General features: G+C 44.2%; 1 long non-coding RNA gene across 1 annotated transcript in view; it reads left to right on the plus strand.

The window, feature by feature from the left end:
• The window catches only part of LOC130358070 (uncharacterized), a 72,176-nt gene that overhangs the window by 26,754 nt on the left and 18,116 nt on the right, over positions 1-27,306 (plus strand). The window contains exon 2 of the long non-coding RNA XR_008889401.1: positions 1,223-1,348. This is a non-coding gene — a long non-coding RNA (uncharacterized LOC130358070). The remainder of the gene's footprint in view (positions 1-1,222; positions 1,349-27,306) is intronic.

Here is a 27,306-nt window from a genome sequence, read left to right on the forward strand (position 1 = left end):
AGTGTGCGCCTCAGGCTAGGATTTCCTATCATTTCCTACTTCTCCCCCCCACTGGCACTCTCCCTACCACATTAGGTGCTAGGTACCTGAGTGCACCTGTTACCTGTAACGACTTTCACCCTCAGGTCATTTGAACTACTGCCCACTCTTACATATTGAATCACTGACCTTTTCTAAATCTTCCTTTTCTCACCTGTATTTCCTTACCCACCTTCTCTTTTCTCATTATTTTCTTTTATCTTCCTTTCTCTTCTCCCCCCCTCCCTCTCCACTCCGCTTCCAACATTTCCCTCTGATCCACTGTTCTCACCTGCCTACTACTTCACCTCTTACCCCTTACCTCCCCCCCCACATCTCCCATTTCTTCTCCACTGCTTCTTCCTGCTCCACTTGCTTATCCTCTTTCTTCCATATACCCTCACTACACCTTCCGTTCCCTCACCCCCCCCCCCCCACCCTTTTCCTCCTCATCACAGTCTACTATTTCCATTTTCCTCTTCCCTCAGCCCCATACTCCGGACTCGCCTACACTTCACCTCTATCATCTGCTTTCCTTCAAACATACATACTCCAACCCCCCCAGCCTTACGAAAGACTTCCCTTTGCTGCAGCTTAGATCTGGACACTTCCTCAGACAGAAATAGTTAAATATTTTCTATACATCCCCGAGTGTTCACTATGTCTGACAGAGCTCTCACAACCTTTGTCTCCTTCAATGTACGGGGACTGAACACTCCTCACAAGAGAAGCCATGCACTGAGGATTCTCCATAGATTGAAACCGTCAGTAGTTTATTTTCAGGAAACTAATTTTAAGTTGCACAAGATACCGAATTTACCTCGCCGCTACTATGACCAGTGGTTCCACTCCTGCCATGACACCTCGGCATCTAAAGGTGTATCTATAGCCATACACAAAAGTTGCCCGATTAAGGTTCTACAGACTCTCTCTGACTCTGAGGGAAGATATCTTTTCCTAAATGTCCTATTGTACAATCGCAAGTTAACTCTGGTGAATCTATATGCCCCTAACAATGCCCAGGTGTCATGGCTTTTGGGGGCACTGGAAGACCTCCGGGCGTTTGCAGATGGTCCGGTGATATTAGGTGGTGATTTGAATGTTTCACTTAATCCGCTTTTAGTCACTTCTCAAGCACGTACTGCTGTTCCCCAGAGAACACTTGCCAAACTACACTCCAAATTAACTGATTTATCTCTTATAGATGCAAGGAGACAGAGGAATCCTTCCGTCCGGGACTACTCCCATTACTCGTCAGTACACGGATCCTACCACAGACTTGACTATTTGCTGCTCCACAAGTCTCTCCTCCCGGCGCTCATGACCACAGGTATTGACTCTATTACTATCTCCGATCACGCTCCTGTACATCTTTCTTTGTCTCTGTCCCCTTTCCCCTCCAATTCTTGGCGCTGGAGATTGAATGAAGGCATCCTTTCTAATCAGTGCTCTAGCTGACATTACGCAACAGTTATCCTTATACTTTGATTTAAACTCTAAGTCGGGAACGGCCTTCACGCGAGGGATATTCATTTCCTGGGGTTCCAAACTGAAGAAAGAGAGGCAGCGCAAGATCACTGACATTCTGTCTGAAATCTCCACCCTGGTGAGGATACACAAGTGTACCGGGGCGATAGCGATTCAGGAGACACTTAAATCCCTACGCACCACCCTTAATACTCTCCTCACCGAAAAATCAGCGAAGGCCTACCTCCACCACAGGCACCGTATTTATGCACACAGGGACAAGGGAGGTAAGCTCATGTCCACACTTATAAAGAAGGCGAGAACAAAACAACACATTCATGCAGTGAGAGATGAGAGAGGCCACCGGTATACAGACACGCCCTCCATTTCTAAAGCTTTCCAGACGTTTTACACCTCTCTGTATAATTTATCAGAGGGAGAGTCCCCGGACTCTGCTTCCGGACGTAGAGAGGCGACGAAAAGATTTCTGACATCACTAAACCTCCCTACTTTAGACGAACACATGCAGAGAGAACTCATGCTACCTATTACCCCAGAAGAAGTGCAGAGAGTGGTCTCTTTTTTCCCACCGGGTAAGAGTCCGGGCCCGGACGGTCTTCCACTGGAATACTACCGTAAATTTGCGGACGTTCTGATCCCCCACCTCACCTCTGTTTGCGAGGCTTTATTCCGTGGGTCTCCTCTCCCTAAACAGTCCCTTGAAGCACATGTCACTCTCATTCACAAGGAAGGCAAGAACCCATAAGACTGTGGGAGCTACAGACCAATATCACTTCTGAACTTAGACCTCAAAATCTGGGCTAAACTGCTCTCCTTGAGAATCAAGAGTCATCTTCCCCACTTAGTAGACGTGGACCAGTCGGGATTTGTACCAGGTAGAGAGGGTCGCACGAACACATTGAGACTGCTAACTGCGATCCAACATGCTCACATGAAAAGACTGCCCCTTGTCCTTCTTGGCGTTGACGGCATTTGATAGGGTCAATTGGGAGTATATGAAGGAGACGCTACACCGCTTCGGATTTCCCCCGCAGTTTATAACAGCTCTTATGTCCCTTTACACACAACCGTATGCTTCGTTGATGGTCAACGATGACATATCCCCCCGTTCCGGATCACAAACGGGACCAGGCAGGGATGCCCCCTGTCCCCAACCCTCTTTATACTAACAATGGAAACGCTTTTACAGAGAGTTCGACAGTTGACCAGTATCTCAGGATACAAAACCCCGAGGGGAGAGCTTAAAGCACTAGACTTTGCAGATGATTTACTATTTCTCTTAAGTGACCCTGCACACGGACTGCCTAGTTTATTAGACCTGTTCGGAGAATTTGGCTCGCTGTCGTACTTTAAAGTAAATGTTTCTATGTCGGAATTATTAAACATTACTCTATCTGCAGCTAAGATTAGGGAGATCGGCTCCCTGTCCCCTTTCCCCTGGGCCAAATCGTCACTCACGTATCTAGGGGTTAAAATACCTAGCTCGCTCACAAGCATTTTTCAACTTAACTTCAAACCCCTACTAGCAGAGATTAAAGAGACATTGGCTGGATATGATCTTCCCCTGATCCTATGGATGGGTAGGAAAAACCTGATTAACTGCTATGTGCTCCCTAAGGTTAGATACACATTACAGATGCTACCGATCTCATTACCTACCTCCTTCTTCTCCAGCGTCAAGTCTCTCTTTTCTAACTTTATTTGGAAGCAAAAGAGGCCTAGGTCAGCATATTCGCTACTCTCTCGCACAAGCGCCCAGGGGGGAATGGATGCGCCAGATGTGGAGAAACTCTACAACCTGATACAGCTCCGCAGATGGATAGATTTAATTAGTCCCCTACCGAACTCGCCTATCACTCTAGAGGTGGCATCAGTCGACTACTCTGGTGATCTATTGACAGACGTATGGCTCCCTCCTACATCACGTAGCCTCGCGCGTAACAAAGACGTCCTGCCAATTTGAAAAATTTGCCGCAGCTCAAACTTGAAACATAAACCCCACTGTAAACTCGCCCGTGTGAATTTTCCCTGTATGTTGACATGGGAGGGCAAACCTCCATCTGTTTCAAAACTACAACTCCCAGCATGTACTGACGTCCGTCTGGGAGTGCATGCTGGGAGTTGTACTTTTGCAATAGCTGGAGGCACACTGGTTGGAAAACCTTCAGTTAAGTTCTGTTACCTAACTCAGCACTTTCTAACCAGTGTGCCTCCAGCTGTTGCAAAACTACAATTCCCAGCATGTACTGATCGCCGAAGGTCATGCTGAGAGATGTAGGTATGCAACAGCTGGAGGTACGCAACTACAACTCCCAGCATGCCAAGACAGCTGTTTGCTATTTGGGCATTCTGGGATTTGTAGTTTTGCAAAAGCTGGAGGGTCACAGGTTGGAGATCACTGTGCATTGATCTCCAAACTGTGGGCCTCCAGATGTTGCAAAACTACAAATCCCAGCATGCCCAGACTGCAAACTGCTTTGTGGGCATTCTAGGAGTTGTAGTTTTGCAACATCTGGAGGGCTACAGTTTAGAGACCACTGTATATTGGTCTCAGACTGTAGACCTCCAGATGTTGCTAGGCAACTCACCAGCTTTCGTAGGATCCAGGGAGCCGCATCGCCGTCCTCCTCTTCTGCCGCCGATCACCCCTGCCGATCGCCGCCTGCTGCCGCCGCCGGTTAGTGATTGGGCTTCAGTGCCGGACCCTGTCGGTTTCCCTGTTCTGCCCAGCCTACTGTGGGTGGGTAGAAAGGGGAAACTGAAAGTTAACCCCCCTGCCCCCGATCTGCAATTGGTTGTCGCTTCTTGATGACCATTAGCAGGGATAGGAGGGGTAGCACCCCTGCCACCTCACTCCAATCCCTTCAGGGGGATCGTGGGTTTCTTTGACAACCGCGATCCCCTTTATATACCGGTCACCATAGACCTGTATGACCATAGGCGTGCGCAGCCTATTGCATTAGGGTGTGCATCCTAAAGTACAAACTCACGCCGCACGCATGCGTATATATATATATATATATATATATACATACATACATATACATACACACACACACATATACAAACACACAAATACACTCTTGCTTGCATGCACACATACATAAACAGATAAGACACCACTAGATAAATCCATTGTCCCCGTAGTCATCCAGATAGCCAATACGGATACCAAACATGCAAGAAAGTCCAAGACCACAGCACCAAAATTGGAAAAAAAGAGCTATTATTTATTGGTTCCTCAAAAAAACTTTTGGGGAACCAATAAACTACAGTTCTTTTGCACGTATCAGTTTATAATTTTTGGTGCTGTGGTCTTGGACTTTGTTGCAAACCTGTATACCATATAAGTAATTGTATTCAGGATCATATAAAGGTAGATACCAGCTGTACACAGGATCTGTATACCATATAGGGGATTATAGTTACATCTAGGGACTCACAGGTAACATAATTTCTGATCAGCGATGTCCTCTTTCCTTTTCTTGTGTATCTGGATCAGATTGACATGTCAACTTCTTCCAGGTAAAAACCAGCTAGCTAAGTAGATAGCCATACAGGTAGGTAGTTAGGTTGCTAGGTAAATAGCTAGGTAGGTAGCAAGGTTGGTTATTAGCAACATAGGTGGGTAGCTAGCTAGGTAGCCAGGTAGGCAATTAGCTAGGTAGGTTGTTAGCTAGCTAGGTAGCCATGTAGTTAGGTTGCTAGGTAGATAGATAGCTAGGTAGGTAGCCAAGTAGTTAGGTAGATGGATAGTTAGGTAGGTAGATATTCAGGTTGCTAGATAGCCAGGTAGATAGTCAGGTAGCCAGCTTGCTATGTAGGTAGCCAGGTAGTTAGATAGCCAGGGAAGTAGGAAACCAGGTAGGTAGGTTGTTAGCTAGATTGGCAGGTAGGAATTAACACTTTTCAGGTTAAAATGATGGGTTTCCCAGTACATTAATAATATAGACACTGATTTGAATAGGGACCTTCCATACAATTAAATATACCTTTTATTACGTTCCAATAAAATATCGACTTACACTACAAAATATACAGGCTGCCACCGATCCCCTATGGATTAGGACACATTTATCTTATTGCACTTGAGTATAAGTAGTCTCTCAGGATAAACTCCATATAAAGGGCAAAAACAGTGTATAAAAACACACAAAATATACACACAATTAATTATATATGCGTGACATCACAGGATACACATATGCGGGGGATATTTTCTCCTATTCTGACCCCTATTTTTTATTTCTCCTTATATGTCCTGTATGAGGGGCATTTTTTTGCGCCCCGATCTGTGATTTTTAACGGTTCCATTTTTGTTTCGATGGGACCTTTTGATTGCTTTCTTTTGTCTTTTTGATTAAATTCTGGAGTTGCAGTTAGTTACTAACTACAACTCCCAGCATGCCTTGATACAGCCTGTGGCTCAGCAGCATGTTGAACTATATAGTAGAATATAGTATGGATCAGTGTTTCCCAACCAGAGGTGCCTCCAGCTGTTGCAAAACTGTAACTCCCAGCATGCCCGGACAGCCAACAGCTGTCCAGGCATGCTGGGAGTTGTAGTTTTGCAACAGCTGGAGGCACTCTGGTTGGGAAACACTGGTATAGTATATGGTGCAACATTCTGGTAGTTGGTGGATTGGTTATATAAATACCGGCCAGGTGGCACCCTACTTTAGACTCCTCTGCCCCCTGCCCCTCTGTCCCCTCCTCCTGTACATTTGCTCTTTCCCAGCCCCCTCTGCCACCACTTTTTCGCACTGTTCTGTGACTGTCCCTCCACAGACCCCCTCCTTCACAATCTTTTGATTCCTGACCCCAACAACCCCCCACCGCCCTTTTTACCTTTCCGGGCTGCAGATGACATCGGGCGGGCTGTAGATCACGTTGGGCGGCTCCTGGTCACGCCTGGCTGCTGCCTTCTGCAGTGGTTTAAGCTCCGAGCTTCCGTCCTGCTCGGAGCAGCCGGGGCAGGGGGGCGTGCCTGCGCACGGAAGTGTGCTACTCCTAAAGTAGCAGTGTCCCCGGCCCGGCCTAAGGAACTTGGGACCGGAGGACCTGCCCTGAGTGGGGTCCCTTTATGCGCGCCAGAGTGGCCCCACTGTTTTACAAATATTTTTAAAAAATGGAGGAAGATTTTAAAAAAAGCCGGAGCAGCTGACATCCGGGGCCCAGGCCTGAGCCTGGGCTTGATTAGGGTGTGCCCAGGCACACCCCGCACACCCCGTGCGCACGCCTATGTGTATGACCCGGAATCGGCGCAAATCGCCGGTGTAAATACACCGGCGATTTGCAGCGATCGCTGACATGTTGCACGGGATGCCTGCTGAATGATTTCGGCTGGGATCCCGGTCCGGTCCCCGCTCGGCGTGTGGTGGGGACCGGAATTCCCAGGGGCGTATGGATACGCCCTGGGTCCTTAACGATCAAAAACCCAGGGCGTATCCATATGCCCTGGGTCCTTAAGGGGTTAAGGGGTTAATAATAGTAATAGTAATAATAATAATTATACTGTTTCTACCATATCCACTTATCCAGAGATTTTATGCTAGAGATATATTGTCATCCTCCATTCCTGGGAATCCACCTCTCCCCTTCTACAGATCTCTGATTCCTTAATCATCCAATAGGGGGGCTTGTTTCCCACTTATGTACAAAATTTGTTTCTAGGTGGACAATATCTTCTGTCTCCATTACAAGCTGTATGTCCAATATGGGAAATGTGCCTTGAATTATGCAGCTCCTCGCTCACTTGTTAATGTATCAAGTGACCCAGAGCCCACCACGTGGAGGTGGCTGCATTTCGGGCTCCTCCCCACCCCCAACCATATGTAGACCTTGTGTGACCCAATCAGCGTCTTGTTAAATTGGTTCACATTGATCGTCAATGGCCTTTGCTGTAATACTTCTTAGCTTTGTATGTAGGAAGTAAAATGGCATCTTGAATGTGGTCATCATGCCGGTTACTGTCCATTTGGCCATGGCCCATGCTCCAACCCACACATTGGATACATAATTGGGCCACTTCATTTTGCTTTTAGCATATTGCCAAGTCCGCTGCAGCCAAGACACTTTGGGCTCCGAGGCATCTTCAGAGGTTGTTGGTAAATCCATCTGGTTATCCGCCATGGTGACTGTCACATGATCGCTGTGCCTGGATTCATGTGGGTCTGAATTGTCACCTAAAGCCATGTCAATAGCCACATCTGCTCGCTGACCACGGTGCTTAATCTTCTTCCCAGGTATTTTATGGATCTCATAATATGGTGGAGTGACCTTATAATGATATAGGTTAGTATACCGCCAAAGGAAACTCGTCACGTAATGTATGAGACACACGACAGGCACCGAGAGAACTGGGATATCTGCAAAATAGCGACAGGATACAATATATTAGACCTATATTCATTCATTTATTTATGTATATATATGTAAATTGATATATTCACACATATAATATATATGTATAAAAATGTATTATTTATATATTATTAATCAAATATTATTATTTCAGAGTAGTTTCCCATGTTTTCTTTTAGAAGGCAAAATACTTAAAACATTGATTCACAAACTAAAATCATTTATCTCACAGGAGTAAACCTTTTCCTAATTGCTGTAAGAGACTTAAAGGAGTACTCCGCCCCTAGACATCTTATCCCCTATACAAAGGATAGGGGATAAGATGTCTGATCGCAGGGGTCTCGCAGCTGGTACCTCAGCAATCTCTGTGCAGCACCCAGCATTCGTTCACAACACTGGGTGACAGGGTCATAATGTCACGGCCACGCCCCTCGTGACATCACGCCACACCCCCTCAATGCAGCCACCACACCCCCTCCCATAGACTTACATTGAGGGGGCGTGGCCCTGACATCACGACCCCGGGGGCAGCAGAGTACCCCATCAAAGCCACCCAGGATAGACTGTACAAGAGAACATCAGTAACTTTACTGCACTCTACTATATTAACTTTACACTAATACATTCATGTTAAATCCATTTATAAACAGAAATTTTGGAAGGTTTCATTATTCCTACCTCTTAGCTTCATGGTCGCCGTCCTTACAGGATCCTTTTGCCTAAATAGACAAAATTCTCTTCAATTTGCAAAATAAGCGCAGGTCTAGTAGGAGAACGTGTTCACCCGCCGAACCGAGGAAATAAGTGTTAGGGATTGGATTCTACCCTGGAGAAAGTCTCTTTGATGTGTGATGTCACAGCAGATGACATCACGTGTATGTGTATCCATTGTAATGGCTGTACTGTACTTTACTTACACTATGTACAGTTATACTGGGGGTTTACAAAGGATTTGAAGATTACAGCTTTAACCCCTTCAGGGTCACAGCCCTTTTTGGTCTTGAGGACACAGGAAATTTTCATTTTTACGTTAAAATTTTTTCCTCCTCCCCTTCTAAGAGCCATAAATCTTAAAATGTTCAACCTAAAGACCAATATGAGGGTTTATTTCTTTTGCGACCAACTGTACTTTGTAATGAAGCCTTTCATTTTAACATAGAATATATGGTACTATAAAAATATATATATATTATTTGCGACAGGAAATTGAGAAGAAAACCGCAATTTTGCAACTTTTGATTTTTTTTGTTTTTACACAATGAACTGTATGATAACACCGACATGTTCTTTTTATACTGCGGGTCAATGCTTGGGTAAACACTTTACTATTTTTGTACCGCTTCAAAAAATATAAATATATATCAAACTTTTTAAACAATATAAGTATGTTTTAAACTGTATGAGGGCTAAGTTTTTTGCTGTATTCATCCCTGTATATGGAAAAATAAAAAAGTTATAGAGGCCAGAAGAGGACAATTTTAAACCTACTAATTTTGGTGCAAAAAGTTACAAGTGTAACAACTCCATAGATGATCTCTCTGTTCAGATTGGTGTAATTGGGGTAGATATAAATCTAATAAGAGAAGACATGAAAAAAAGGGGGTGGGCATGCCCAGAGGGGGTTGTGATGGTTTCCTTTTCTTTTTTATTTATTTTTTTATTTCTCCTCTGCTTTCTTTATTCTTTCCCAATGGTTAGGATGCCTAGGCGTTGCTCTTTCCCATCCCCTCTGTTGTGTTGCAGAATAAGGTAAACAAAATTAAGATTCTCGCATGGAACGTTGGGAGATTAGGGGACAATGTTAAGAGGATGGCAGTAATGAGGGTAGTAAGAAACCACCTCCCGTGTGTGGTGGGCTTGCTCGAGACACACCTTACGGGGGACACGGTGCACCTCCTGGGAAGAAATTGGTGGGGTAATAGCTACCACTCCTTTTACTCTTCTCACTCAAGGGGAGTTTCGGTTCTCTTTCATAGGCGTATAAAATGGGAGCTGTTTGGGAAGAGGGTGGATGAGTATGGGCGATTCATCTTTTTACATGGCAATATGGATGGTTTGATTTGGGTTCTAGCATTTGTTTATGTCCCTCCTCCTTTCTCCTCAGATATTTTGATTAAGCTTTTTGATTTTTGTGTAGGGAAGGACTGTCCTATGTTCCTGCAGGGAGATATAAACTGTGTAAGCTCAGAGGAAATGGATAGACTTCGTATGCAGGGAGCAGTTAGAAGTACGGGGGTGTCCCCATTGGCTAAAATCTGCACAGAGTTCGGATGGAAGGATATTTGGAGGATGCAAAATCCGGAAGCTAGAAAGTATTCTTGCTGGAATAAAACCAGCCGAACTCTGTCCAGAATAGATACATGTATTGGTAATCCCCAAAGCTGGGATAAAATAAGCCAGATTCCTTATCTCACTCGCTGCCTGTCTGACCACGCAGTGATAGAGATAAATATTATTACGGGAGGGTTGCCCTTGGAGGGTTTGTTAAAAATTAACGCACACTGGTTTACACTTATAGATAATGGAGGGATATTAAAGAGTCTTGTAGAGTACTTTAGGAACAACTGGGGGACAGCGAGTGACCAGATGGTATGGGAAGCGGGGAAGGCGTTCCTCAGGGGAGAGTTAATAAGAGCAATTAAAAGAAAGAAGCGGGAGTTTAGGAGTAGGGAGGAAGAGCTGAGGAAGAATTGTTTGAAGACAGAAGAACAACAAGTACGGAACCCCACGGAGGAAGGTAAAAGTAAGTGGCAGGAGTGCCAGGATGCCCTGGACGGCTATCTGTTAAGTAAAAGTAAGAGCAAGTCCCTTTTCCAGGGACACCAGAGACTGGTAGAGGCGGGTACCTCAAATAAGTTTCTGATGTCACTGGTGAGGTAGCAGAGAGCCTCTCCAGGGCCTCAGAGAATTATAGGGAGGGAAGGTAAGGAATGTGTGGGAAGGAAAGAGGTTCTTAGAAAATTTGGAGAATATTACAAGGAATTATATACATCAGAAATAGAGAAAGAAAGTAAAGAAATAAAAAAGTACCTACAAGTAATAGGGCTCCCTCAAATCCCGAGTGAAGTTAGGGAGGAAATGGAGAATTCAGTAAGTGTGGGGGAATTAGAACATGCTCTTAAAAAAACACGGGGTAATACCACCCCTGGGAGTGATGGCCTCCCTTTTGAGGTATACAGAAGATACAGTAGCTGCCTGTTACCAGCATTAGCCTGAGTTTTGTCCTCTAGTGGGAAGGGATTAGGGTTGCCACTTTCTATGAGGGAATCCATTATAATCCTATTGTTGAATGAAGGGAAGAGTGAGGAGGAGATGGGCTCGTATAGGCATAACATTTATCAGTGCGTTTTGTTTTTTTGTAACACAATTTTGTATGCATTTTTTTGAGCAAATAAAAAAGGAGAAGAAAAAAAAAGTTATAATAAGTAAGACAAAATCAAACCTTAATAAGCTGGGTATCAATTTAATTGTATGGATCTACAGAAAAAATATAAGGTGTAATTTTTACCAAAAACTGCACTGTGTACAACCGTAAGCCCCTAAAAAAAAATTCAAAATGGCGTTTGTTTTTTTCAATTTTGCCCAACAAATATTTTTTTTCTAGCTTTGCCGTAGATTTTGTGGTGAAATTATTGATGTAATTACAAAGTACAATGTGTGGTGCAAAAAAAACAGCCCTTATAGGAGTCTGTGTTATGATTTTAGGAAGGTGAGGAGGAAAAAACTAGCGCAAAAATGAAAACCTGTGGTCCTGAAAGGGTTAAAAAAAATATATATTTTTCATTGTCACTGCACCTGCACTCACATTTAACCCATGGACATGTTTTATTCATATGGTTATGCTTGTACTGGCACTTAATCTGTGATTTGCTGTTTTTATCGGTACCACATTTGCGTATATGTGATTTTTGATGACTTTTTTTTAATTAACTTTTTTTTTTTTTTCCGGGATGTGATCACAAATCAGCATTGGACTTTGTTATTTTTACGTTTTATGCCGTTCACTGTATGGAATCATTAATGTTATATTTTATCATTCGGACTATTCTCGACATTGCTATACCAAATATGTTGATTTATTTTATTTTTTTTACAAATTTGTATTTGTAAAATGGGAAAAGAGGGGGAATTAATTTTTTTTATTGGAGGAGGTAATTATTCCCATTATTAAACTGTAACAGTTAATAGCTATCTTTTGATTTTTAACCTGTTGGGGACAAAGGGCGTATGCATACGCCCTTGCATCCTGGTACTTAAGGACGAAGGGCGTATCCATACGCCCGTGGGAATTTCGGTCCCCGCCGCGGGCCGGGTGGGGACCGGACCGGGGTGACTGCTGATATCTATCAGCAGGCACCCCGTGCAAATGCCCTGGGGGGGTCATTAGACCCCCCCCATGTCGGCGATCAGCGCAAATCTCAAGTGAATTCACACTTGCGATTTGCGCCGATTCCGGGTCATCACAGGTCTATGGTGACCCGGTGACCCGAAATAGAAGGGGGATCGCGGTTGTCTAAGAAGGGATAGGAGTGAGTTGGCAGGGGTGCCACCCCTCCTATCCCTGCTATTGGTGGTCTAGACGTGACCACCAATAGCAGATCGGGGGCGGAGGGATTTACTTTCGTTTTCTTCGTCCTGCCCACCCACAATAGGCGGGGCAGGACGGGGAAACAACGGGACCAAACGCCGAAGGTTCACTTACCCCTCTGGAGGCTGCGGGCGATGGTGATCGGCGGGCGGCGACGGAGATCGGCGCGGGCGGTGGGCGGCAGAATAAGACGGCTCCCTGGATCCTACAGAAGCCGATAAGTTGCCTAGCAACATCTGGATGGCTACAGTCTGAGACTCTAGCCCTCCAGATGTTGCAAAACTACAACTCCCAGCATGCCCAGACAGCTGTTTGCTGTTTGGGCATGCTGGAATATGTAGTTTTGCAACAGCTGGAGGGCTGCAGTTTGAGACCACTATATAGTGGTCTCTAAACTGTATCCCTCCAGATCTTGCAAAACTACAACTCCTAGCATGCTCAAACAGCTCTTTGCTGTCTGGGCATGCTGGGATTTGTAGTTTCGCAACATCTGGAGGGTCACAGTTTGGAAATCACTGTGCAGTGGTCTATAAACTGTAGCCCTCCAGATGTTGCAAAACTGCAAATCCCAGCATGCTCAAACAGCAAACAGCTGTCTCACCATGTTGGGAATTCTAGTTGCGTAACCTCCAGCTGGTGCATAACTACATCTCCCAGCATGCCCTTCGGCATTAGTACATGCTGGGAGTTGTAGTTTTGCAACAGCTGGAGGAACACTGGTTGGAAAATTCTAAGTTAGGAAACAGAACCTAACTGAAGGTTTTCCAACCAGTGTGCCTCCAGCTGTTGCAAAACTACAAATCCCAGCATGCATGGTATGTCAGTACATGCTGGGAGTTGTAGTTTTGCAACAGCTGGAGGCACACTGGTTGGAAAATACTGTTAGGTAACATAGCCTAACTGAAGGTTTTTAACCAGTGTGCCTCTAGCTGTTGCAAAAGTACAACTCCCAGCATGCACGGTATGTCAGTACATGCTGGGAGTTGTAGTTTTGCAACAGCTGGAGGCACACTGGTTGGAAAATACTGTTAGGTAACATAGCCTAACTGAAGGTTTTCCAACCAGTGTGCCTCCAGCTGTTGCAAAAGTACAACTCCCAGCATGCACTGTCAGTGCATGCTGGGAGTTGTGGTTTTGAAACAGCTGGAGGTTTGTCCACCCATGTGAACGTACAGGGTACCTTCACACGGGCAGGTTTGCAGTAAGTTTCCTGCTTCAGGTTTGGTCTGCGGCAAATTTTTCGCCGCAGCTGAAACTCCTAGCGGGAAACTCACCGTAACACGCCAGTGTGAATGTACCCTAAAAACACTACACTACACTACCACATAATAAAGAAAAACAATACATATACACCCCCTTACACTGCCCCCCCCCCCCCAATAAAAATGAAAATCGTATTGTACGGCAGTGTTTCCAAAACGGAGCCTCCAGCTGTTGCAAAACAACAACTCCCAGCATTTCCGGCCACTGACTGTCCACGCATGGTAAGAGTTAAGCAACAGCTGGAGGCACCCTTTTTGGGAATCACTGGCATAGAATACCCCTATGTCCACCCCTATGCAATTCCTAATTTATTCCTCAAATGCGCATGGCGCTCTCTCACTTCAGATCCCTGTCGTATTTCAAGGAAACAGTTTAGGGCCACATATGGGGTATTTCCGTAATTGGGAGAAATTGCAATACAAATTTTGGGGGGCTTTTTCTCCTTTTACCCCTTATGAAAAGGAAAAGTTGGGGGTTAGACCAGCCTGTTAGTGTAAAATAAAAAAAATGTTTACACTAACATGCTGGTGTTGCCCCATACTTTTTATTTTCACAAGCAGTAAAAGGAAAAAAAGCCCCCCAAAATTAGTAAAGCAACTTCTCCTGAGTGCGGAAGTATCCCAGATGTGGGCGTAAAACGCTCTGCGGATGCACAACAAGGCTCAGGAGTGAGAGCGCACCATGTACATTTGAGGCCTAAATTGGTGATTTGCACAGGGGTGGCTGATTTTACAGTGGTTCTGACATAAACGCAAAAACCTAAATACCCACATATGACCCCATTTTGGAAACTACACCCTCCACGGAACGTAACAAGGGGTATAGTGAGCCTGAACACCCCACAGGTGTTTGACGAATTTTCATTAAATTTGGATGGGAAAATGAAAAAAAAAAATGCTGGTGTTACCCTAAATTTTTCATTTTCACAAGGGAAAATAGGAAAAAAGCCCCCCAAAATTCCTAACCCCATTTCCTCTGAGTAAGAACATACCCCATATGTGGATGTAAAGTGCTCGGCAGGCGCACTACAATGCTCAGAAGAAAAGGAGCGCCATTGGGATTTTGAAGAGAAAATGTGTCCGGAATTGAAGGCCACATGAGTTTTTACAAAGCCCCCATAGTGCCAGAACAATGGACCCCCCCCCCACATGTGACCCCATTTTGGAAACTACACCCCTCGTGTAATGTAATAAGGGGTACAGTGAGCATTTACGCCCCACATTTGTCTGACAGATTTTTGGAACAGTGGTCCGTGAAAATGAAAAATTTTATTTTTCATTTGCACAGTCCACTGTTCCAAAGATCTGTCAAATGCCAGTTGGGTGTAAATGCTCACTGCACCCCTTATTACATTCTGTGAGGGGTGTAGTTTCCAAAATGGGGTCACATGTGGGGGGTCCATTGTTCTGGCACCACAGGGGACTTTGTAAACGCACATGGCCCTTGACTACCATTCCAAACGAATTCTCTTTCCAAAAGCTCAATGGCGCTCCTCCTCTTCTGAGCATTGTATTTCGCATGCAGAGCATTTTACGTCCTAACATGGGGTATTTCCATACTCAGAAGAGATGGGGTTACAAATTTTGGGGGGCATTCTCTCCCATAACCCTTTGTAAAAATTGTAAATTTGGGGAAGAAACAGCACTTTAGTGGAAAAATTTACACATCTGATTTTAACGAAAAGTCGTCAAACACCTGCGTGGTGTTAAGGCTCACTGGACCCCTTGTTACGTGCCTTGAGGGGTGTAGTTTCCAAAATGGTATGCCATGTGGGGTTTTCTGCTGGTGTTCTGGCACCATAGGGCCTTCCTAAATGTGACATGGCCCTCAAAAACCATTTCAGCAAAATTCACTCTCCAAAATGCCATTGTTGCTCCTTCCCTTCTGAGCCCTCTACTGCACCCGCCGAACACTTGACACACACATATGAGGTATTTCCTTACTCGAGAGAAATTGAGTTACAAATTTTTGGAGGCTTTTTCTCCTATTACCAATTGTAAAAAAACTGGGTCTACAAGAACATGCGAGTGTAAAAAATAAAGATTTTGAATTTTCTCCTTCACTTTGCTGCTATTCCTGTGAAACACCTAAAGGGTTAACAAACTTACTGAATGTCATTTTGGATACTTTGAGGGGTGCAGTTTTTATAATTGGGTCATTTGTGGGGTATTTCTAATAGGAAGGCCGTTCAAATCCACTTCAAACCTGAACTGGTCCCTGAAAAATTCCGATTTTGAAAATTTTGTGAAAAATGTGAAAATTGCTGCTGAACTTTGAAGCCCTCTGATGTCTTCCAAAAGTAAAAACATGTCAAACTTATGATGCATATATAAAGTAACATATTGTATTTGTGAATCAATGTATAATTTATTTGGAATGTCTATTTTCCTTACAAGCAGAGAGCTTCAAAGTTTTAAAATTGCAACATTTTCAAATTTTTCATCAAATTTTTGAATTTTTCACCAAGAAATGATGCAAATATCGACAAAAATTTACCACTACCATAAAGTAGAATATGTCATGAAAAAACAATCTCGGAATCAAATTTATAAGTAAAAGCATCCCAGAGTAATTAATGCTTAAAGTGAGTGGTCAGATTTGCAAAAAATGCTCTCTTTTTTTAGGGTTATAATGGGCTCCCTCCCCAAGGGGTTAATACTGATCAGTAATATCGACAATCTACTTCTCTGGTCTCAAGATCTCTGGACCCAGCGCACTACAATGCTCAGAAGAGAAGGAGCGCCATTGAGCTTTTGGAGAGAGAATTTGTTTGGAATGGAAGTCAGGGGCCATGTGCGTTTACAAAGCCCCCCGTGGTGCCAGAACAGTAGACCCCCCCACATGTAACCCCATTTTGGAAACTACACCCCTCACAGAATCTAATAAGGGGTGCAGTGAGTATTTACACCCCACTGATGTTTGACAGGTCTTTGGAACAGTGAGCTGTGCAAATGAAAAATTGCATTTTTCATTTTCACGGACCACTGTTCCAAAAATCTGTCAGACACCTGTGGAGCGTAAATGCTCACTGCACCCCCTATTACAATATTTGAGGGGTGTAGATTCCAAATTGGGGTTACATGTGGGGTTACACTTTACATCCACATATGGGGTATGTTCTTACTCAGAAGTAATGGGTTTACAAATTTTTGGGGGCATTTTTTTTCCTATTTTCCCTTGTGAAAATGAAAAATTTAGGGTAACGCCAGCATTTTAGTCAAAAAATGTTTGTTTTTTCATTTTCCCATCCAACTTTAATGAAAATTCTTGGTTGTTAAGGCTCACTATACCCCTTATGTTCCGTGCGGGTTGTAGTTTCCAAAATGGGGTCACATGTAGGTATTTATTTTTTTGTGTTTATGTCAGAACCGCTGTAAAATCAGCCACCCCTGTGCAAATCACCAATTTAGGCCTCAAATGGTCATGCTGCGCTCCCACTCCTGAGCATTGTTGTGCGTCCACAGAGCATTTTACACCCCACATATGGGGTATTTCCGTGCTTTTCCTTTTACCACTTGTGAAAATAAAAAGTATGGGGCAACACCAGCATGTTAGTGTAAAACATTTTTATTTTTTTATACTAACAGGCTGGTGTAGCCCCCAACTTTTCCTTTTCATAAGGGGTAAAAGGAGAAAAAGCCCCCCAAAATTTGTAGTGCAATTTCTCCCAAGTACGGAAATACCCCATACGTGGACCTAAACTGTTTCCTTGAAATACAATAGGGCTCCAAAGTGAGAGAGCACCATGTGCATTTGAGGAATTAATTAGGGATTGCATAGGGGTGGACATAGGGGTATTCTACACCAGTGATTCCCAAACAGGGTACCTCCAGCTGTTAATAAACTCCCAGCATGCCTGGACAGTCAATGCTGGGAGTTGTTGTTTTGCAACAGCTGGAGGCTCCGTTTTGGAAACACTGCTGTACGATATATTTTTAATTTTTTTTGTTTATTGGGGGGGGGCAGTGTAAGGGGGTGTATATGTAGTGTTTTACCCTTTATTATGTGTTAGTGTAGTGTAGTGTTTGTAGGGTACATTCACACTGGTGGGCGTTTATGGTGAGTTTCCCCGCTAGGAGTTTGCGCTGCGGCGAAAAATTTGCCGCAGCTCAAACTTGAAGCGGAAAACTCACTGTAAACTCACCCGTGTGAATGTACCCTGCATTCTGGGCGTTGTCCTTTTGCAACAGCTGGAGGCACACTGGTTGGAAAACCTTCAGTTAGGTTCTGTTCCCTAACTCAGTATTTTCCAACCAGTATGCCTCCAGCTGTTGAAAAACTACAACTCCCAGCATGTACTGATCGCCAAAGGGCATGCTGGGAGATGTAGTTATGCAACAGCTGGAGGTACGCAACTACAACTCCCAGCATGCCGAGACAGCTGTTTGCTGTTTGGGCATGCTGGGATTTGCAGTTTTGCAACATCTATAGGGCCACAGTTTGGAGACCACTGCACAGTGATCTCCAAACTGTGGCCCTCCAGATGTTGCTAGGCAACTCACTAGCTTCCGTAGGATCCAGGGAGCCACATCGCCATCCTCTTCTGCCGCCGATCGCCACCCGCAGCTGCCGCTGACAGGTGAGTGTACTTCGGTGCCGGTCCCTGTCGGTTTCCCCGTTCTGCCCTGCCTATTGTGGGTGGGCAGAACGGGGAAACCGAAAGTTAACCCCCCCCCCCCCCGCTCCCAATCTGCTATTGGTCGTTGCTTCTTGATGACCAATAGCAGGGATAGGAGGGGTGGCACCTCTTCCCTTCAGGGGGATCGTGGGTGTCTTGGACAACCGCGATCCCCCTTATATTCCAGGTCACCATAGACCCTTATGACCCGGAATCGGCGCAAATCGCTGGTGTGAATTCACAGGCGATTTGCTGCGATCGTCGACATTGGGCATTTGCACGGGATGCCTGCTGAATGATTTCAGCAGGCATCCCGATCCCCGCGCGGTGGGGCCTGGAATTCCCAAGGGGCGTATGGATATGCCCTGGGTCCTTAACCCCTTAACGACGCAGGACGTATATTTACGTCCTGCGCCGGCTCCCGCGATATGAAGCGGGATCGCGCCGCGATCCCGCATCATATCGCGTCGGTCCCGGCGCTAATCAACGGCCGGGACCCGCGGCTAATACCACACATCGCCGATCGCGGCGATGTGCGGTATTAACCCTTTAGAAGCGGCGGTCAAAGCTGACCGCCGCTTCTAAAGTGAAAGTGAAAGTGACCCGGCTGCTCAGTCGGGCTGTTCGGGACCGCCGCGGTGAAATCGCGGCGTCCCGAACAGCTGATCGGACACCGGGAGGGCTCTTACCTGCCTCCTCGGTGTCCGATCGACGAATGACTGCTCCGTGCCTGAGATCCAGGCAGGAGCAGTCAAGCGCCGATAATGCTGATCACAGGCGTGTTAATGCACGCCAGTGATCAGCATAGGAGATCAGTGTGTGCAGTGTTATAGGTCCCTATGGGACCTATAACACTGCAAAAAAAATGTAAAAAAAAAAGTGTTAATAAAGGTCATTTAACCCCTTCCCTAATAAAAGTTTGAATCACCCCCCTTTTCCCATAAAAAAAATAAAACAGTGTAAAAAAAATAAAAAATAAACATATGTGGTATCGCCGCGTGCGTAAATGTCCGAACTATAAAAATATATCATTAATTAAGCCGTACGGTCAATGGCGTACGCGCAAAAAAATTCCAAAGTCCAAAAAAGCGTATTTTGGTCACTTTTTATATCATTAAAAAATGAATAAAAAGTGATCAAAAAGTCCGATCAAAACAAAAATCATACCGATAAAAACTTCAGATCATGGCGCAAAAAATGAGTCCTCATACCACCCCATACGTGGAAAAATAAAAAAGTTATAGGGGTCGGAAGATGACATTTTTAAACGTATAAATTTTCCTGCATGTAGTTATGATTTTTTCCAGAAGTGCGACAAAATCAAACCTATATAAGTAGGGTATCATTTTAACCGTATGGACCTACAGAATAAAGATAAGGTGTAATTTTTACCGAAATATGCACTGCGTAGAAACGAAAGCCCCCAAAAGTTACAAAATGGCGTTTTTTTTTCGATTTTGTCGCACAATGATTTTTTTTTTCCGTTTCGCCGTGCATTTTTGGGTAAAATGACTAATGTCACTGCAAAGTAGAATTGGCGACGCAAAAAATAAGCCATAATATGGATTTTTAGGTGGAAAATTGAAAGGGTTATGATTTTTAAAAGGTAAGGAGGAAAAAACGAAAGTGCAAAAACGGAAAAACCCTGAGTCCTTAAGGGGTTAATGATCAGAAACCGAGGGCATATCCATACGCCCTGGGTCCTTAAGGGGTCAAAGGGGTTAAAAATAAATAATTAATTTTTTATGGTCACTGAACTTTTAACCCCTGGACATGTTGTATTCATATAGTAATTGCTTGTATGGGCACTGGTAATCATGGAATATTGTGTGAGATGCTCCGCCAGAATTTTCCATGATTCAAAATTTGGTTCCAAACTCAGCATATTTGACGCAAAAAAAAAAGTGTAGCGAAAATGAACTCTCGTATTTTAACCCCTTAAGGACTGAGCCCTTTTTCACCTTAAAGGGGTACTCTGCCCCTAGACATCTTATCCCCTATCCAAAGGATGGTGGAAAAGATGTCAGATCGCTGGGGTCCCACTGCTGGGGACCCCCGGGATCTTCGCTGCGGCACCACGCTATCATTACTGCACAGAGCCAGTTCGCTCTGCGAGTAATGACGGTCAATACAGGAGCTAGAACATCGTGATGTCACGGCCCCGCCCCCTTGTGACATCACGGCCCCACCCCCTTTGTGATGTCACGGCCCGCCCCCTCAATACAAATCGATGGGAGGGGGCGTGGCGGTTGTCATGCCCCCTGCCATAGACTTGCATTAAGGGGGCAGGTCGAGATGTCACAAGGGGCGGAGCCATGACGTCACGCTGCTCCATCCCCTGTATTGCCCGTCATTACGCAGAGAGCGAATTCGCTCTGTGCAGTAATGATAGCGTGGTGCCGCAGTGGCGATCCCGGGGGTCCCCAGCAGTGGGATCCCGGCGATCTGACATCTTATCCCCTATCCTTTGGATAGGGGATAAGATGTCTATGGGCGGAGTACCCCTTTAAGGACTCAGCCCTTTTTTGCAATTCTGACCACTGTCACTTTATACATTAATAACTCTTGGATGCTTTTACCAATTATTCTGATTCCGAGATTGTTTATTGGTGACATATTCAACTTTAACACAGTGGTAAATTTTCATTGTTACTTGCATCCTTTCTTGGTGAAAAATCCCCAAATTTCATGCAAATTTTGAAAATTTAGCATTTTTGTAACTTTGAAACTCTCTGCTTTTAAGGAAAATGGATATTGCAAATAAAGGATATATTGATTCACATATACAGTATGTCTACTTTATATTTGCATCATAAAGTTGACATGTTTTTACTTTTGGAAGACATCAAAGGGCTTCAAAGTTCAGCAGCAATTTTCACATTTTCCACAAAATTTTCAAAATCTGAATTATTCAGGGACCAGTTCAGTATTGAAGTGTGTTTGAGGAGTCTTCTTATTAGATATACCCCATAAATGACCCCCTTATAAAAACTGCACCCCCCCCCCCCCCCCAAAAAGTTTCAGTTTCACAGGAATAGCAGCAAGGTAAAGGAGTAAATATTAATTTTTACACTCGCATGTTCTTGTAGACCCAGTTTTTGAAATTTTACTAGGGGTAAAAGGAGAAAAAGCCCCCCCCAAAATTTATAACCCAATTTCTCTCGAGTAAGAAAATACATCATATGTGGATGTCAAACGCTCTGTGGGTGCACTACAAGGCTCAGAAGGGAAGGAGCGACAATGGGATTTTGGAGAGTGTTTGTGAAATGGTTTTTAAGGGGTATGTCACATTTAGGAAGCCCCTATGGTGCCAAAACATCAGAAAACCCCCCACATGGCATACTATTTTGGAAACTACACACCCCAAGGAATGTAACAAGGGGTCCACTGAGCCTAAACACCTCACAGGTGTTTGACGACTTTTCATTAAAGTAGGATGTGTAAATGATTTTTTTTTCACTAAAATGCTGGTTTTCCCCCAAATTTTTACATTTTTACAAGGGGTTAAAAGAGAAAATGCCCCCCAAAATGTGTAATCCCATCTCTTCTGAATATGGAAAGACCCACTGTGTAGACGTCAAGTGTTCTGCTGGCACACTACAATGCTCGGAAGAGAAGAAGTCACATTTGGCTTTTGGAAAGCAAACTGTGCTAAAATTGTTTATGGGGGGCATGTTGCATTTAATAAGCCCCTATGGTGCCAGAACAGCAAAAAAAAACAAAAAAAAAACACATGGCATACTATTTTGGAAACTACACCCCTCAAGGAACTTAACAAAGCATACAGTGAGCTTTAACACCCCACAGGTGCTTTACAAATTTCTGCTAAAGTTGGACGAGAAAATAAAAAAATAGATTTTTTTCACAAAAATGATGGTGTAAGCCCAAATTTTTCATTTTCACAAGGGGTAATTGGAGAAAAAGCCTCCCAAAATTTGTAACCCCATTTCTTCTGAGTATGGAAATACCCCATATGTGGATGTAAAGTGCTCTGCGGGCGAACTACAATGCTCAGAAGAGAAGGAGCGCCATTGAGCTTTTGGTGAGAGGATTTGGTTGGAATAGAAGTGGGAGGCCATGTGTGTTTACAAAGCCCCCCTGGTGCCAGAACAGTGGACCCCCCCCCCCCACATGTGACCCCATTTTGGAAACTACACCCCTGTTAGAATTGAATAAAGGGTGCAGTGAACATTTACACCCCACTAGCATTTGATAGATCTTTGGAACAGTGGGCAGTGCAAATAAAAATATAACATTTTTAATTTTCACGGAACACTGTTCCAAAAATCTGTCAGACACCTGTGGGGCGTACATGCTCACTGTACCCATTATTACATTACATGAGGGGTGTAGTTTCCAAAATGGGGGTCACATGTGGGGGGGGGGTCCACTGTTCCGGCACTATGGGGGATTTGTAAACACACATGGCCTTCAATTTCAGACACCTTCTCTTGCCAAAAGCCCAATGTTACTCCTTCTCTTCTGAACATTGTAGTTCTCCCGCAGAGCACTTTACATCCATATATGGGGTATGTTCTTACTCAGAAGAAATAGGGTTACAAATTTTGGGGGGCCTTTTTCCTATTCTCCCTTGTGAAAATGAAAAATGTAGGGTAACACCAGCATTTTAGTAAATTTTTTAACATTTTTTTATTTTCACATCCAACTTTAACGGAAATTTGTCAAACACCTGTGGGATGTTAAGGCTCACTATGCCGCTTATTACATTCCGTGAGGGGTTTAGTTTCCAAAATGGGGTCACATGTGGGAATTTATTGTTTCGCGTTTAAGTCAGAACCGCTGTAAAATCAGCCACCCCTTTGCAAATCACCAATTTAGACCTCAAATGTACATAGTGCGCTCTCACTCCTGAGCCTTGTTGTGCGCCCACAGAGCATTTTACGTCCACATATGGGGTAGTTCTGTACTCAAGAGAAATTGCGTTACAAATTTTGGGGCTCTTTTTTTCCTTTTACCGCTTGTGAAAATTTAAAGTATGGGGCAACACCAGCATGTTAGTACGCCCCAACTTTACCTTTTCATAAGATGTAAAAGGAAAAAAAGCCCCCCAAAATTTGTAACGCAATTTCTCCCGAGTACGGAAATACCCCATATGTGGCCTTAAACTGTTTCCTTGAAATACCACAGGGCTCTGAAGCAAGAAAGCACCATGCACATTTGAGGCCTAAATTGGGGAATTGAATCCGCCACAAAAATACCCTATGGCAGTATTTCCCAAACAGGGTGTTTCCAGCTGTTGCAAAACTCCCAGCATGCCTTGACAGCCAGTGGCTGTCCGGCAATACTGTGAGTTGTTGTTTTTCAACAGCTGGAGGCTCCGTTTTGCAAACAGTGCCGTACAAGACTTTTTTTTTATTGGGGGGTGGGGGGGGGGCACTGTGTAGGCGTATGTAATGTTTTACTTTTTATTTTGTGTAGTGTAGTGTTTTTAGGGTACATTCACACAGGCAGAGCTTTACAGTAAGTTTCTCGCTGAGAGTTTGAGCTGCTGCGGAAAATTTGCCACATCTTAAACTTGCAGCAGAACGCGTAGTAAACCTGCCAGTGTGAATGTACCATGTACATTCACATGGGGGGGGGACCTCCAGCTGTTGCAAAACTACAACTCCCAGCATGCACTGACAGACCATACATGCTGGGAGTTGTAGTTATGCAACAGCTGGAGGCACATTGGTTGCGAAACACTGAGAGTTTGTTACTTTACTTTAGTGTTTCACAACCATTGTGCCTCCAGCTGTTGCAAAACTAGAACTCCCAGCATGTACAGTCTCTCAGTGCATGCTGGGAGTTGTATTTTTGCAACAGTTGGAGGCACACTGGTTGCAGAACCCTGAGTTAGGTAACAAACTCTGTTTCACAACCAATGTGTCTCCAACTGTTGCAAAACTGCAACAATCAGCATGCATTGACAGCCGAAGGGCATACTGAGAGTTGTAGTTTTGCAACAGCTGGTGGCACACTGCTACAAATCCCAGCATACCCTTTGGTAGCCTGTGCATGTTGGGAGTTGTAGTTATGAACAACTGGATGCTCACTTTTTCATAGAAAAAATGTGCCTCCAGCTGTTGCATAACTACAACTCCCAGCATGCACAGACTACCAAAGTGCATGCTCCTGTCACTGCCACCGATCCTGAGGGGACACCCGCCGGACCAGGGAAAGGTAGGAGACCCCCGCCTGCGCCCATCTCCGCTCCGATCGCTGTCCCCAGCAGGTCCGTGATTGATCGGTCGTTCCGACCCATCAATCACGTGATCGTGAGGTGGCACCAGTGCCACCTCACTCCTGCTGAGTAAGGGTGAATGGGGCTGTCTCAGACAGCCCCAGTCACCCATTTTTTCCGGGTCACCAGAGACCCGATTGACACGGAATAACTGCAAATCACTCGTCTGAATTGACGAGCGATTTGCGTCGATCGCCGATATGGGGGGGGGGGGGACCTCTGGACCCCCCTGTGTGATATGCCGGGATGCCTGCCGAACGATATCAGCAGGCATCCCCGTCCGGTCCCTGCCCAGCCAGCGGCAGGGGCGGGAAGAACACAGGGTGTACCCATACGCCCTGAGTCCTTAAGGACTCGGAAACGGGGGCATATGGATATGCCCTGCGTCCTTAAGGGGTTAATATTTTCAAAGCAGCACAAGAGACCTTTAAAAATGTGAGGAGAAAAAAAATGGCGTGATTAATATCGCTGGATAAGAAATTACAGTAATTTTTTGATATCTCACCCAATGTGAACTGAACTCATACCACTTGTAAGTCTGAGTTTACCTGCTACTACATTGAGATGTGGTGACTGGGGTGTTGCAGTATGTAGCAGGGTCTGGTGGTATAAACCCTGGGGGCAAGATGTTGTTAACCCCTTAGTGTTCGTGACGCCAGGATGTGGTTATTCCGGTATGGTAACCGCTGTCAACCAACCCAAAAATGGTTTGTAATAAAGAAATGTCCACAGCAAGGATTCTGAATAAACTGGAACTTTTACTTAAAATGTTTAGGGAACAGTCTTTACAATTATGCAGTTCCTTCAGAGGCAACCGGGACACAGGATACCTCGCAGGCTTGCTTGGACTTGCTATTATTGAGATATTGAGGCAGACCACTGTGCTACTGATATATTCCTTAGCTGAGGAGTAGTCACTGGATTTGTAGAGAGAATTGTAACTCATGTTTTAGAAGTGGCTGTGTTTCTTTAGGCTTTGGCCTAGATGAGATGAATTTGCAGTATACAGGACTTTGTGCTTCCTAATGAGTCCAAGAGATAAGAGAGAGAGAGAGAATAGAGACTTCAGCCCCTTATATACTAGGGGGCAGGACTAAAGCCCATTGGTTGCTAATGCCTGGGGTTCCTGTGCCCATGGTACTCTGAGCATATCAAATGACAGTAGATCACATGACCAAGGAAGGTACTATACATTTTATTCAAACTGTACAACTTTATACATATGAATAACAGATACACATAATGAATATACACTGCATTTATATGAGACAACAAGGGGGGAGCCCTGCAGGAGAGCCCTATGGACCTAAGAGACTTCCTGAGGGGACAGGTCCTGTACCGGGACACCTCAAACCCCCTTGGTTAATGCGCAAACCCCCTTGCTTAGTGGCCCTCAATGTCTGTCCCTTTAGGGAGAGGAGCGAATTGGGCCATTGGGCCGTATGCAGTCCTGAAGCATTTAATTAGAACGTTCAATTTCAGGCTGATGAACGAGAAAATAATAAAGTGTAGAGTCTCTGTACACATTAAAATGTCCATACATGCGCTGTTACTTGGGAACAGGATGACATTGGTTAACTTTAGTACTTGCTGGATATACAGAACCATTTAATGGTCGAGACAAGGTTCCTTAACCCCTTCAGGACCAAGCCCACTTTGGCCTTAAGGACTCAGACAATTTAATTTTTAAGTTTTCATTTTTTCCTCCTCGCCTTCTAAAAATAACTCTTTTATATTTTCATCCACAGACTAGTATGTGGGCTTGTTTTTTGCGCGACCAGTTTTCCTTTGTAATGACATCACTCATTATATCATAAAATGTATGGTGCAACCAAAAAACACTATTTTTGTGGGGAAATTAAAACGAAAAACGCAATTTTGCTAATTTTGGAAGGTTTCGTTTTCACGCCGTACAATTTATGGTAAAAATGACGTGTGTTCTTTATTATGAGGGTCAATACGATTAAAATGATACCCATTATTACATACTTTTATATTATTGTTGCGCTTAAAAAAAATCACAAACTTTTTAACCAAATTAATACGTTTATAATCCCTTTATTTTGATGACCTCTAACTTTTTTATTTTTCCGTATAAGCGGCGGTATGGGGGCTCATTTTTGCGCCATGATCTGTACTTTTTTTTGATACCACATTTGCGTATAAAAAACTTTTAATTAATTTTTTATAATTTTTTTTTAAATAAAATGTATTAAAAAAGTAGGAATCTGGGACTTTTTTTTTTTCGTTCACGCCGTTCACCGTACGGGATCATTAACATTTTATTTTAATAGATCGGACATTTACGCACGCGGCGATACCAAATATGTCTATAATAAAAAAATTTACGCTTTTTGGGGGTAAAATAGGAAAAAACGGACGTTTTACTTTTTTATTGGGGGTGGGGATTTTTCACTTTTTTTTACTATTACTTTTACATTTTTTAAAAAATTTTTTTACACTTGAATAGTCCCCATAGGGGACTATTCATAGCAATACCATGATTGCTAATACTGATCTGTTCTATGTATAGGACATAGAACAGATCAGTGTTTTCGGTCATCTTCTGCTCTGGTCTGCTCGATCACAGACCAGAGCAGGAGACCCCGGGAGCCGGACGGAGGAAGGAGAGGGGACCTCCGTGCGGCGTTATGAATGATCGGATCCCCGCAGCAGCGCTGCGGGCGATCCGATCATTCATTCAAATCGCGCACTGCCGCAGAT

This window comes from Hyla sarda, chromosome 2 (assembly GCF_029499605.1).
Source record: "Hyla sarda isolate aHylSar1 chromosome 2, aHylSar1.hap1, whole genome shotgun sequence".
Classification (NCBI taxonomy): domain Eukaryota; kingdom Metazoa; phylum Chordata; class Amphibia; order Anura; family Hylidae; genus Hyla; species Hyla sarda.